We start from the raw sequence: 12,819 nt of genomic DNA on the forward strand, positions 1-12,819 counted from the left end.
GAGAGCCCCGGCAGCACTTCGCCCAGGCCAGCGGCACAGCACAAGGCTTCGCCGGCGGCTCTGGCACCATTCCGGAGCCAGACATGGCTCGGCTCGGCTCTCTCTCTCTGCATGGCCCTGCACGTGGCTCCAGGCGCAGGGCTGGTGTTTGGGTGTGAGAGGAAGGACGGGCCTGAAATCCTGAGGAAGCTTGCGCATTTCTTGCTGAATTAAGTGCAAACTGCTCTTGACTTAATGGTGCCAAGAAGTCCACAGCAAACTCAGAACATGGAAGTTCTCACCCAAACAAGTATTTTCAAGAGGTACGACTCGCATGCCAAGTTGAGGAATTCTGACCCTTAAAACCTGCAGTCCCTTTCCTCCAGACATGTGGGATGCTTACACCTCTTCTACCCTCTTAACTCAATGACGGACACAAAGGGTCCGCTTTTGTTTCTGAAAACTGACCAGTCTGTTCTTTCGTTTCAAAGTAATCAGGGTAGTAACTCCCCGTTTTCATAGCTCTTGTTCTTCCTGCTCTGTTCAGTAGGCCAGAGCCCTACACCGCTTGCCTAAGGTGGCCAAGCAGAGCCCTGCACCGCATGCCCCTTGCAGCCAGCCAGAGCCCTACGCCGCTTGCCCTTTCCGGCTAGCCAGAGCCCTACACCGCTTGCCCCGGCCGGCCAGCCAGAGCCCTGCACCGCTTGCCCAAGCGGGACAGCCAGCGCCCTACACCGCTTACCCCAGCGGGGCAGCCAGAGCCCTACACCGCTTGCCCAAGCGGGACAGCCAGCGCCCTACACCGCTTACCCCAGCGGGGCAGCCAGAGCCCTACACCGCTTACCCCAGCGGGGCAGCCAGAGCCCTTCGCCGCTTGCCCCAGCGGGGCAGCCAGAGCCCTTCGCCGCTTGCCCCGGCCGGCCAGCCAGAGCCCTGCACTGCTTGCCCCTTCTGGCCAGCCAGAGCCCTGCACTGCTTGCCCCTTCTGGCCAGCCAGAGCCCTGCACCGCTTGCCCCGGCCGGCCAGGCAGAGCCCTGCAGCATTTGCCCCGGCCGGCCAGGCAGAGCCCTGCACCGCTCGCCCCGGCCGGCCAGCCGGTGTAGAGCAATGCTTACCATGGCCGGCAAGCGACAGCCCTTCACCGGTTGCCCTGGCCAGCCAGCCAGAGCCCTGCACCGCTTGCCCCGGGCAGCCAGCCAGAGCCCTGCACCGCTTGCCCCGGCCGGCCAGCCAGAGCCCTGCACCGCTTGCCCATGGTGGCCAGCCAGAGCCCTGCACCGCTTGCCCATGGTGGCCAGCCAGAGCCCTGCACCGCTTCTCCCGGCCGGAGAGCCAGAGCCCTGCACCGCTTGCCCGGGCCGGCCAGCGAGGGCCCTACACTGCTTGCCCCCGACGGCCAGCCAGAGCGCTACACGGCTTGCCCCGGGCGGCCAGCCAGAACCTTTAGCCACTTAAGCAAGGCCAGCCAGCAATATCACTACACCGCTTGCCGCTGAAAGGCCAGCCAGAGCCGTACACCACTTGCCGTGGATGGCCAGAAAGAACCTTTACCCACTTACCCAAGGCCGTCCAGGAATATCACTACACCGCTTGCTGCGAAAGACCAGCCAGAGCCCTACACTGCTTGGCCCGGCCAGTTCAGAGCCCTGCACCGCTTGCCATGTCTGGCCAGTCAGAGCCCTGCACCGCTTGCCACGGCCGGCTAGCCAGAGTCCTGGACCGCTTGCCCTGGCCGGCCAACCACAGCCCTACACCGCTTGCACCGGATGGCCAGGAGAGCCCTACACTGCTTGCCACGGCCGGAAAGCAAGAGCCCTACACCGCTTGCCCCGGCCGGCAAGCCATAACCCTGCACCGCTTGCCCTGGTCCGCCAGCCAGAGACCTGCACCGCTTGCCCCGGCCAGCCAGCCAGAGACTTGCACCGCTTGCCCTGGCCGGCAAGCCAGAGCCCTGCACTGCTTGCCCTGGGTAGCCAGCCGGAGCCGTATACTGCAAGACAAGGACAGGCAGCCAGTGCCCTACACCGCTTGCCCCGGCTGGCTGGCCGGAGTCCTGGACCGCTTGCCCTGGCCGGCCAACCAGAGCCCTACACCGCTTGCCCCGGCTGGCCGGCCTGAGCCGTACACCGCTTGCTCCTCCCGGCCAGCCAGAGCCCTGCACCGCTTCCCCTGGCCGGCCAGCCAGAGCCCTGCACCGCTTGCCCTGGGCGGCCAGCCAGAGCCGTATACCGCATGACAAGGACGGACAGCCAGCCAGAGCCTTTCGCCGCTTGCCCGGGCTGGCCAGCCAGAGCCCTTCGCCGCTTGCCCGGGCTGGCCAGCCAGAGTCCTACACAGCTTGCCACGGCCGGGCAGCCAGAGCCCTGCACCGCTTGCACTGGGCATGCTTTTGTTTCTGAAAAGTGACCAGTCCACTCTTTAATTTGCAATTAATCAGGGTAATGACTCCCCCTCTTGATAGCTCTTGCTCCTCCTACTGTGTTCAGAAAGGAATTGTGTATTTTTTGAAGGGGGATCACCTGGTAGCTCACATTCAGGCTTGTCACAGAAAACATTCCTTCTGAAGGCAAAATTCAGATTTACCTTCCAGTCTGTGGTGTGAGTCTTTGTGGTGTAAGAGCTCTTCAAATTCCTGTTTGGTATTTATAGGAAAAAAAATGAAAAAGCTTGATTCTGCTGTTGGTCTACGAGATTTCAGTGAGTCTATACTTTGACTGACTGAGAAAGAGAATGATCTGATTACAATGAATGGCACTTCTGGAGACAGCCAGTCTTGTAGTGTGATTACAAAGTTCAGAGGTGATGAGTACCAAGTGTCTGAAAACTGAGTGATCAAGCTTTGATGGATTTGAGAATAGCTATTAAAAGTTGCAGATCAGAGGATGTCGTGGACAGGGAGTTTGTGAGCTTAGAGTGTCGTCCTGCTTACAAGGGAAATACTAAGTAAATACTGCAAAACCTTTGACTACTTGCGATTAGTTTACACTTGCAAGCGGTATAGGGCTCTGGTTGGCCGGCAACTGCAAGTGCTGTAGAGCTATTGGCCGGCTGGCCGGGGCAAAGGTGTGTAGGGCTCTGGCTGGCCGGCCGTGGCAAGCGGTGCAGGGCTCTGGCTGGCCGTCCCGGGCAAGCGGTGCAGGGCTCTGGCTGGCCGTCCCGGGCAAGCGGTATAGGGCTCTAGGTGGCCGGCCAGGGCAAGCGGTGCAGGGCTCTGACTGGCTGGCCGTGGCAAGCAGTGTAGGGCTCTGGCTAGCAAGCCGCGGCAAGCGGTGTAGGGCTCTTGGTGGTCAGCCTTTCCAAGCGCTGTAGGTCTCTGACTGGCCGGCCGGGGCGAAGCGATGCAGTGATCTTGCTCGCCGGCCTTGGCTAAGTGCCTAAAGGTTTTGTCTGGACACCCAGTGCAAGCGTTGTAGGGCTCTGGCTGGCCGGCCGTGGCAAGCTGCGTTGGGCTGTGAGTGGCTGGCCGTGGTCGGCAGTGTAGGGCTCTGGCTGGCCAGTCGTGGCAAGTTAGTGTAGGGTTCTGGCTGACCGGCCGGGCCAAGCGGTGTAGGGCTCTGGCTGGCCGGCCTTGGACAGTTGGCTAAAGGTTCTGTCTGGCCATCCAGGCCAAGTGGTGTAGGGCTCTGGCTGGCCTTTCCAGCAAGCGGTGTAGTAATATTGCTGGCCGGCCTTGGGTAAGTGGCTAAAGGTTCTGCCTGGCCACCCAGTTCAAGGAGTGTAGGCTCTAGTTGGCCAGCCAGGGCAAGCGGTGTAGGGCACTGACAGGCCGGGCCGTGGCAAGCGGTGCGGGGCACTCACTGGCCAACTATTACAAGCGGTGTAGGGCTCTGCCTGGCCAGACATGGCAAGTGGTGTAGGGCTCTGGCTGACTGGCCGGGCCAAGCGGTGTAGGGTTCTGGCTGGTCTTTCGCAGCCAGCGGTGTATTGATATTCCTGGACAGCCTTGGATAAGTGGCTAAAGGTTCTGTCTGCCACCCAGGGCAAGTGGTGTAGGGCTCTGGCTTGCCGGGCTTGGGAAGCGGTGCAGGGCTCTGACTGGCCGGCCGTGGCAAGCAGTGTAGGGCTCTGACTGTCCAGCCGGGCGAAGAAGTGCAGAGGTCTGGCTGGCCGGCCTTGGCAAGCGGTTCAGGGCTCTGGCTGGACGCCCGTGGCCAGCAACGTAGGGCTCTGGGTGGCCGGCCGGGCGAAGCGGTCTAGGGCTCTGATTGGCCAGCCGGGGCAAGCGGTGTGTGGCTCTGGCTAGCCGGCCAGGGCAAGCGGTGTAGGGCTCTGGCTAGCCACCCGGGGCAAGCGGTGTGGGGCTCTGGGTGGCCAGGTGAGGAAGCGGGTTAGGGCTCTGGTTTTCCGGCCAATGCCATGGCGTATAGGGCTTTGGTTGGCCAGCCAGGGCAAGCGGTGTTGGGCTCTTGTGGCCAGCCGCGGCAAGCGGTGTAGGGTTCTGGCTAGCTGGCTACGGCAAGCGGTGCAGGGCTCTGGCTGGTCGGGCTTGTATAAGTGGCAGAAGGTTCTAGCTGGCCACCCAGGGCAAGCGTGTGCACGGCCTTGGCTGGCCGGCCTGGGCAAGCGTGTGTACGGCCTTGGCTGGCTGGCCTGGGCAAGCGTGTGTACGGCCTTGGCTTGCCGGCTTGGGCAAGCGTGTGTATGGCCTTGGCTGGCCGGCCTGAGCCAGCGTGTGGGCTCTGACTGGCCAGCTGTGGCAAGCGGTGTAGGGCTCTGCCTGGCCACATGTGTATACAGCCTTGACTGGCCGGCCTCGGCAAGCGTGACTACGGCCTTGGCTGGCCGGCCGGGGCAGGCGGTGTAGGGCTCTGGCTGGCCGGCCGGGGGAAGCGGTGTAGGGCTCTGGCTGGCCGGCCGGGGCAAGCAGCGCAGGGCTCTTGCTGGCCGGCCAGGGCAAGCGGTGCAGGGCTCTGGTTGGTCGGCCTTAGATAAGTGGCAAAAGGTACCAGCTGGCTACCCAGGGCAAGTGGTGTAGGGCTCTCGCTGGCCAGCCTGGGCAAGCGTGTGTACGGCCTTGGATGGCCGACCTGGGCAAGCGTGTGTACGGCCTTGGCTGGCTGGCCGGGGGCAAGCGGTGTAGGGCTGTGCTTGGCCACCTTAGGCAAGCGGTGTAGGGCTCTGGCTGGCCGGTCGGGGGCAAGCGATGTAGGGCTCTGGCTGTCTGGTAACTGCAAGCGATGTAGGGGTATGGCCGGTTGGATGGGTCAAAGGTGTGTAGTGCTCTGCCTGGCTGGCCGGGGCAATCAGTACAGGGCTCTCGCTATCCACTTGCCCCAGCTGGCCAGCCAGAGCCCTACGCCGCTTACCCCAGACGACCACCCAGAGCCCTATACCGCGTGGCCTGGATGGCCAGGCAGAGCCCTACACTGCTGGCCATGGCCGGCCAGGCAGAGCCCTACACTGCTGGCCACAGCCGGCCAGTCAGTGCCCTGCACCGCTTGCACTGGGTGTCCAGACAGAACCTTTAGCTACTCATCCAAGGCCGGCCAGCAAGATTACTATACCGCTTGGCCCCGGCCGGCCAGCCAGAGCCCTAGACCGCTTCTCCCGGCTGGCTACTCAGAGCCCTACACGGCTTAACAAGGCTGGCCACCCAGAGCCCTACACCATTTGCCCCGGCTGGCCACCCAGAGCCCTACACCGATTCCCCGTGCGGCCACAGCCCTACACCACTTAAGCCAGCCAGCCACCTAGAGCCCCACAACGCTTGCCTAGGTCGCTATCCGGAGCCCTACACCACTTGCCCTGGGTGGCCAGACAGAACCTTTAGCCATGATATCCAAGTCTGGGCAGCAATATCACTACACCGCCTACCCCGGCTGCCCAGCCAGAGCCCTACAACTGGCTTCGGCTGGCCAGCCAGAGCCCTTCACCGCTTGCCCTGGCTGGCCACCCGGAGCCCTACACCACTTGCCCTGGGTGGCAGACAGAACCTTCAGCCACTTATCCAAGGCCGGTCAGCCAGAGCCCTACACCGCTTGCCACGTCTGGCCAGGCAGAGCCCTACACTCCTGTCCAGGGTTGACCACTCAGAGCCCTACACCGATTGCCACTGCCGGCCAGCCAGACCCCAACACCGCTGGCCATGGGCATCCAGCCAGAGCCCTGCACCGCTTGCCATGTCTGGCCAGTCAGAGCCCTGCACCGCTTGCCACGGCCGGCTAGCCAGAGTCCTGGACCGCTTGCCCTGGCCGGCCAACCAGAGCCCTACACCGCTTGCACCGGATGGGCAGGAGAGCCCTACACTGCTTGCCACGGCCGGAAAGCAAGAGCCCTACACCGCTTGCCCTGGCCGGCAAGCCATAACCCTGCACCGCTTGCCCCGGCCAGCCAGCCAGAGACTTGCACCGCTTGCCCCGGCCAGCCAGCCAGACACTTGCACCGCTTGCCCTGGCCGGCAAGCCAGAGCCCTGCACCGCTTGCACTGGGCACGCTTTTGTTTCTGAAAAGTGACCAGTCCACTCTTTACTTTGAAATTAATCAGGGTAATGACTCCCTGTTTTGATAGCTCTTGCTCCTCCTACTGGGTTCAGAAAGGAATTGTGTATTTTTTGAAGAGGGATCAGCTGCTAGCTCACATTCGGGCTTGTCACAGAAAACACTCCTTCTGAAGGCAGAATTCAGATTTACCTTCCAGTCTGTGGTGTGAGTCTTTGTGGTGTAAGAGCTCTTCAAATTCCTGTTGGGTATTTATAGGAAAAAAAATGAAAGAGCTTGATTCTGCTGTTGATCTACGAGATTTCAGTGAGTCTATACTTTGACTGACTGAGAAAGAGAATGATCTGATTACAATGAATGGCACTTCTGGAGACACCCAGTCTTGTAGTGTGATTACAAAGTTCAGAGGTGATGAGTACCAAGTGTCTGAAAACTGAGTGATCAAGCTTTGATGGATTTGAGAATAGCTATTAAAAGGTGCAGATCAGAGGATGTCGTGGACAGGGAGTTTGTGAGCTTAGAGTGTCGTCCTGCTTACAAGGGAAATTCCAAGTAAATACTGCAAAACCTTTGACTACTTGCGATTAGTTGACACTTGCAAGCGGTATAGGGCTCTGGTTAGCCGGCAACTGCAAGTGCTGTAGAGCTCTGGCCGGCTGGCCGGGGCAAAGGTGTGTAGGGCTCTGGCTGTCCGGCCGTGGCAAGCTGCGTTGGGCTGTGAATGGCTGGCCATGGTCGGCAGTGTAGGGCTCTGGCTGGCCAGTTGTGGCAAGTAGTGTAGGGTTCTGGCTGACCGGCCGGGCCAAGCGGTGTAGGGCTCTGGCTGGCCGGCCTTGGACAGTTGGCTAAAGGTTCTGTCTGGCCATCCAGGGCAAGTGGTGTAGGGCTCTGGCTGGCCTTTCGCAGCAAGCGGTGTAGTAATATTGCTGGCCGGCCTTGGGTAAGTGGCTAAAGGTTCTGCCTGGCCACCCAGTTCAAGGAGTGTAGGGCTCTAGTTGGCCAGCCAGGGCAAGCGGTGTAGGGCACTGACAGGCCGGCCATGGCAAGCGGTGCGGGCCACTCACTGGCCAACTATTACAAGCGGTGTAGGGCTCTGCCTGGCCAGACATGGCAAGTGGTGTAGGGCTCTGGCTGACTGGCCGGGCCAAGCGGTGTAGGGTTCTGGCTGGTCTGTCGCAGCCAGCGGTGTATTGATATTCCTGGACAGCCTTGGATAAGTGGCTAAAGGTTCTGTCTGCCACCCAGGGCAAGTGGTGTACGGCTCTGGCTTGCCGGGCTTGGGAAGCGGTGCAGGGCTCTGACTGGCCAGCCGTGGCAAGCAGTGTAGGGCTCTGACTGTCCAGCCGGGCGAAGAACGTGCAGAGCTCTGGCTGGCCGGCCTAGGCAAGCGGTTCAGGGCTCTGGCTGGACGCTCGTGGCCAGCGGTCTAGGGCTCTGGGTGGCCGGCCGGACGAAGCGGTCTAGGGCTCTGATTGGCCAGCCGGGGCAAGCGGTGTGTGGCTCTGGCTAGCCGGCCGGGGCAAGCGGTGTAGGGCTCTGGCTAGCCACCCGGGGCAAGCGGTGTGGGGCTCTGGGTGGCAAGGTGAGGAAGCGGGTTAGGGCTCTGGTTTTCCGGCCAATGCCATGGCGTATAGGGCTTTGGTTGGCCAGCCAGGGCAAGCGGTGTTGGGCTCTTGTGGCCAGCCGCGGCAAGCGGTGTAGGTTCTGGCTAGCTGGCTACGGCAAGCGGTGCAGGGCTCTGGCTGGTCGGGCTTGTATAAGTGGCAGAAGGTTCTAGCTGGCCACCCAGGGAAAGCGTGTGCACGGCCTTGGCTGGCTGGCCTGGGCAAGCGAGTGTACGGCCTTGGCTTGCCGGCTTGGGCAAGCGTGTGTATGGCCTTGGCTGGCCGGCCTGAGCCAGCGTGTGGGCTCTGACTGGCCAGCTGTGGCAAGCGGTGTAGGGCTCTGCCTGGCCACATGTGTATACAGCCTTGACTGGCAGGCCTCTGCAAGCGTGACTACGGCCTTGGCTGGCCGGCCGGGGCAGGCGGTGTAGGGCTCTTGCTGGCCGGCCGGGGCAAGCGGTGTAGGGCTCTGGCTGGCCGGCCGGGGCAAGCAGCGCAGGGCTCTTGCTGGCCGGCCAGGGCAAGCGGTGCAGGGCTCTGGTTGGTCGGCCTTAGATAAGTGGCAAAAGGTACTAGCTGGCTACCCAGGGCAAGTGGTGTAGGGCTCTCGCTGGCCAGCCTGGGCAAGCGTGTGTACGGCCTTGGATGGCCGACCTGGGCAAGCGTGTGTACGGCCTTGGCTGGCTGGCCTGGGCAAGCGGTGTAGGGCTGTGCTTGGCCACCTTAGGCAAGCGGTGTAGGGCTCTGGCTGGCCGGTCGGGGCAAGCGATGTAGGGCTCTGGCTGTCTGGTAACTGCAAGCGATGTAGGGGTAATGGCCGGTTGGATGGGTCAAAGGTGTGTAGTGCTCTGCCTGGCTGGCCGGGGCAATCAGTACAGGGCTCTCGCTATCCACTTGCCCCGGCTGGCCAGCCAGAGCCCTACGCCGCTTACCCCAGACGACCACCCAGAGCCCTATACCGCGTGGCCTGGATGGCCAGGCAGAGCCCTACACTGCTGGCCACAGCCGGCCAGTCAGTGCCCTGCACCGCTTGCACTGGGTGTCCAGACAGAAACTTTAGCTACTCATCCAAGGCCGGCCAGCAAGATCACTATACCGCTTGGCCCCGGCCGGCCAGCCAGAGCCCTAGACCGCTTCTCCCGGCTGGCTACTCAGAGCCCTACACGGCTTAACAAGGCTGGCCACGCAGAGCCCTACACCATTTGCCCCGGCTGGCCACCCAGAGCCCTACCCCGCTTCCCCGTGTGGCCACAGCCCTACACCACTTAAGCCAGCCAGCCACCTAGAGCCCCACAACGCTTGCCTAGGTCGCTATCCGGAGCCCTACACCACTTGCCCTGGGTGGCCAGACAGAACCTTTAGCCATGATATCCAAGTCTGGGCAGCAATATCACTACACCGCCTACCCCGGCTGCCCAGCCAGAGCCCTACAACTGGCTTCGGCTGGCCAGCCAGAGCCCTTCACCGCTTGCCCTGGCTGGCCACCCGGAGCCCTACACCACTTGCCCTGGGTGGCAGACAGAACCTTCAGCCACTTATCCAAGGCCGGTCAGCCAGAGCCCTACACCGCTTGCCACGTCTGGCCAGGCAGAGCCCTACACTCCTGTCCAGGGTTGACCACTCAGAGCCCTACACCGATTGCCACGGCCGGCCAGCCAGACCCCAACACGGCTGGCCATGGGCATCCAGCCAGAGCCCTGCACCGCTTGCCATGTCTGGCCAGTCAGAGCCCTGCACCGCTTGCCACGGCCGGTTAGCCAGAGTCCTGGACCGCTTGCCCTGGCCGGCCAACCACAGCCCTACACCGCTTGCACCGGATGGGCAGGAGAGCCCTACACCGCTTGCCCCGGCCGGCAAGCCATAACCCTGCACCGCTTGCCCCGGCCAGCCAGCCAGAGACTTGCACCGCTTGCCCCGGCCAGCCAGCCAGAGACTTGCACCGCTTGCCCTGGCCGGCAAGCCAGAGCCCTGCACCGCTTGCACTGGGCACGCTTTTGTTTCTGAAAAGTGACCAGTCCACTCTTTAATTTGAAATTAATCAGGGTAATGACTCCCCATCTTGATAGCTCTTGCTCCTCCTACTGGGTTCAGAAAGGAATTGTGTATTTTTTGAAGGGGGATCAGCTGCTAGCTCACATTCGGCAAGGGGTGCAGGGCTCTGGCTGGCCGACCGTGGCAAGTGGTGCAGGCTCTGGCTGCCCGGCCGGGGCAAGCGGTGCAGGGCTCTGGCTGGCCGGCCGGGGCAAGCGGTGCGGGGCTCTGTCTGGCCGGCCGGGGAAGCGGTATAGGGTTCTGGCTGGACAGCTGTGGCTGGACAGGTGGGTCAAAATGTGCAGGGCTCTGGCTGGCCGGCCGGGGCAAGCGGTGCAGGGCTCTGGCTGGCCGGCCGGGGCAAGTGGTGCGGGGCTCTGGCTGGCTGCCCGGAACAAGCAGTGCAGGGCTCTAGCTGGCTGCCCGGAACAAGCAGCTTACGGCTCTGACTGGCTGCCCGGGGCAAGCGGTGCAGGGCTCTGCCTGGCTGGAAAGGGCATGCAGTGCAGGGCTCTGGCTGGCCAGCCACAGTATACCGTGTAGTGCTCTAGCTGGCCAGCCGGGGCAAGATCTGTAGGGCTCTGGCTAGCCAGCTGTGGCAACATGTGTAGGGCTCTGGCTGGGCGGCTGGAATAAGCGGTGCAGGTTTCTGGCTGGCCGGTTTGGGCAAGCGGTGTAGGGCTCTGTCTAGCCAGCCGTGACATGCACTGTAGGGCTTTGCTTGGCCACCTGAGGCAAGCGGTGTAGGAGTCCGGGTGACCAGCCGTTCCAAGCGGTGTAGGGCTCTGGCTGGCCGCCCAGGACAAGTAGTGCAGTGCTCAGGCTGGCCGCCTAGGGCCAGCAGTGCCGGGCTCTGGCTGACCTTCCAGGGCAAGCGGTTCAGGGCTCTGGTTGGTCGGCCTTGGATAAGTGGCAAAAGGTACTAGCTGGCTACCCAGGGCAAGTGGTGTAGGGCTCTCGCTGGCCAGCCTGGGCAAGCGTGTGTATGGCCTTGGATGGCCGGCCTGGGCAAGCGGTGTAGGTCTCTGGCTGGCCGGTCGGGGCAAGCGGTGTAGGGCTCTGCTTGGCCAGTAACTGCAAACGATGTAGGGGTATGGCCAGTTGGACAGGTCAAAGGTGTGTAGGTCTCTGGCTGGCTGGCCGTGGCAATCAGTACAGGGCTCTCGCTATCGGCTTGCCCCGGCCGGCCAGCTAGAGCCCTGCACCGCTTGCACTGGGTGGCCTGAAAAAACCCTTAGCCACTTATCCAAGGTCGGCTAGGAAGATCACTATATCGTTTGTCCCGGCCGGCCAGCCAGAGCCCAACACCGCTTGCCCTGGCTGGCCAGCCAGAGCCCAACACCGCTTGCCCTGGCTGGCCAGCCAGAGCCCAACACCGCTTGCCCGGGCTGGCCAGCCAGAGCCCAACACTACTTGCCTCAGGTGGCCAAGCAGAGCCCTACATCTCTTAACCCAACCAGCCAGGCAGAGTCCTACACCGCTTGCCCCGGCCGGCCAGCCAGAGCCCTACACCCCTTGCCCCGGCCGGCCAGCCAGAGCCCTATACCCCTTGCCCCGGCCGGCCAGCCAGAGCCCTACACCCATTGCCCCGGCCGGCCAGCCAGAGCCCTACACCCATTGCCCCGGCCGGCCAGCCAGAACTAGGAACATGGAAGTTCTGAAGAACATGCAAACATTCAGAAGGAATGTTTTCTGTGACAAGCCCGAATGTGAGCTAGCAGGTGATCCCCCTTCAAAAAATACACATTTCCTTTCTGAACAGAGCAGGAAGAACAAGAGCTATGAAAACGGGGAGTTACTACCCTGATTACTTTGAAACGGAAGAACAGACTGGTCAGTTTTCAGAAACAAAAGCTGACCCTTTGTGTCCGTCATTGAGTTAAGAGGGTAGAAGAGGTGTAAGCATCCACATGTCTGGAGGAAAGGGACTGCAGGTTTTAAGGGTCAGAATTCCTCAACTTGGCATGCGAGTCGTACCTCTTGAAAATACTTGTTTGGGTGAGAACTTCCATGTTCTGAGTTTGCTGTGGGCTTCTTGGCACCATTAAGTCAAGAGCAGTTTGCACTTAATTCAGCAAGAAATGCGCAAGCTTCCTCAGGATTTCAGGCCCGTCCTTCCTCTCACACCCAAACACCAGCCCTGCGCCTGGAGTACATGCAGGGCCATGCAGAGAGAGAGAGCTGAGCCGAGCCATGTCTGGCTCCGGAATGGTGCCAGAGCCGCCGGCGAAGCCTTGTGCTGTGCCGCTGGCCTGGCAAACTGCTGCCGGGGCTCTCAGGCCTGGCAGAAGGTGGCTATCCTGGATCCTTGGCATACTGTGTCCTTTTGTTAAGTACCCATTTAAAGATGCTTTTGTTTGTTAATGGGGCTATTAGTGCTGACAGAAGACAGCTGGTGGTCTAGGCCTCTGGCTGGCCCCCCGGGGCAAGCAGTGTAGGGTTATGGCTGGCTGGCCGGAGCAATCGGTGTAGGGCTCTGAGTGGCCAGCCCTGGACAGGAGTGTAGGGCTCTGCCTGGCCAGACGTGGCAAGTGGTGTAGGGCTCTGGCTGACCGGCCTTGGATAAGTGGCTGAAGGTTCTGTCTGCCACCCAGGGCAAGTGGTGTAGGGCTCCGGGTGGCCAGCCAGGGCAAGCGGTGAAGGGCTCTGGCTGGCCAGCCGAAGCCAGTTGTAGGGCTCTGGCTGGGCAGCCGGGGTAGGCGATGTAGTGATATTGCTGCCCAGACTTGGATATCATGGCTAAAGGTTCTGTCTGGCCACCCAGGG

The sequence above is a fragment of the Gavia stellata genome, chromosome Z (assembly GCF_030936135.1).
Source record: "Gavia stellata isolate bGavSte3 chromosome Z, bGavSte3.hap2, whole genome shotgun sequence".
Lineage (NCBI taxonomy): Eukaryota > Metazoa > Chordata > Aves > Gaviiformes > Gaviidae > Gavia > Gavia stellata.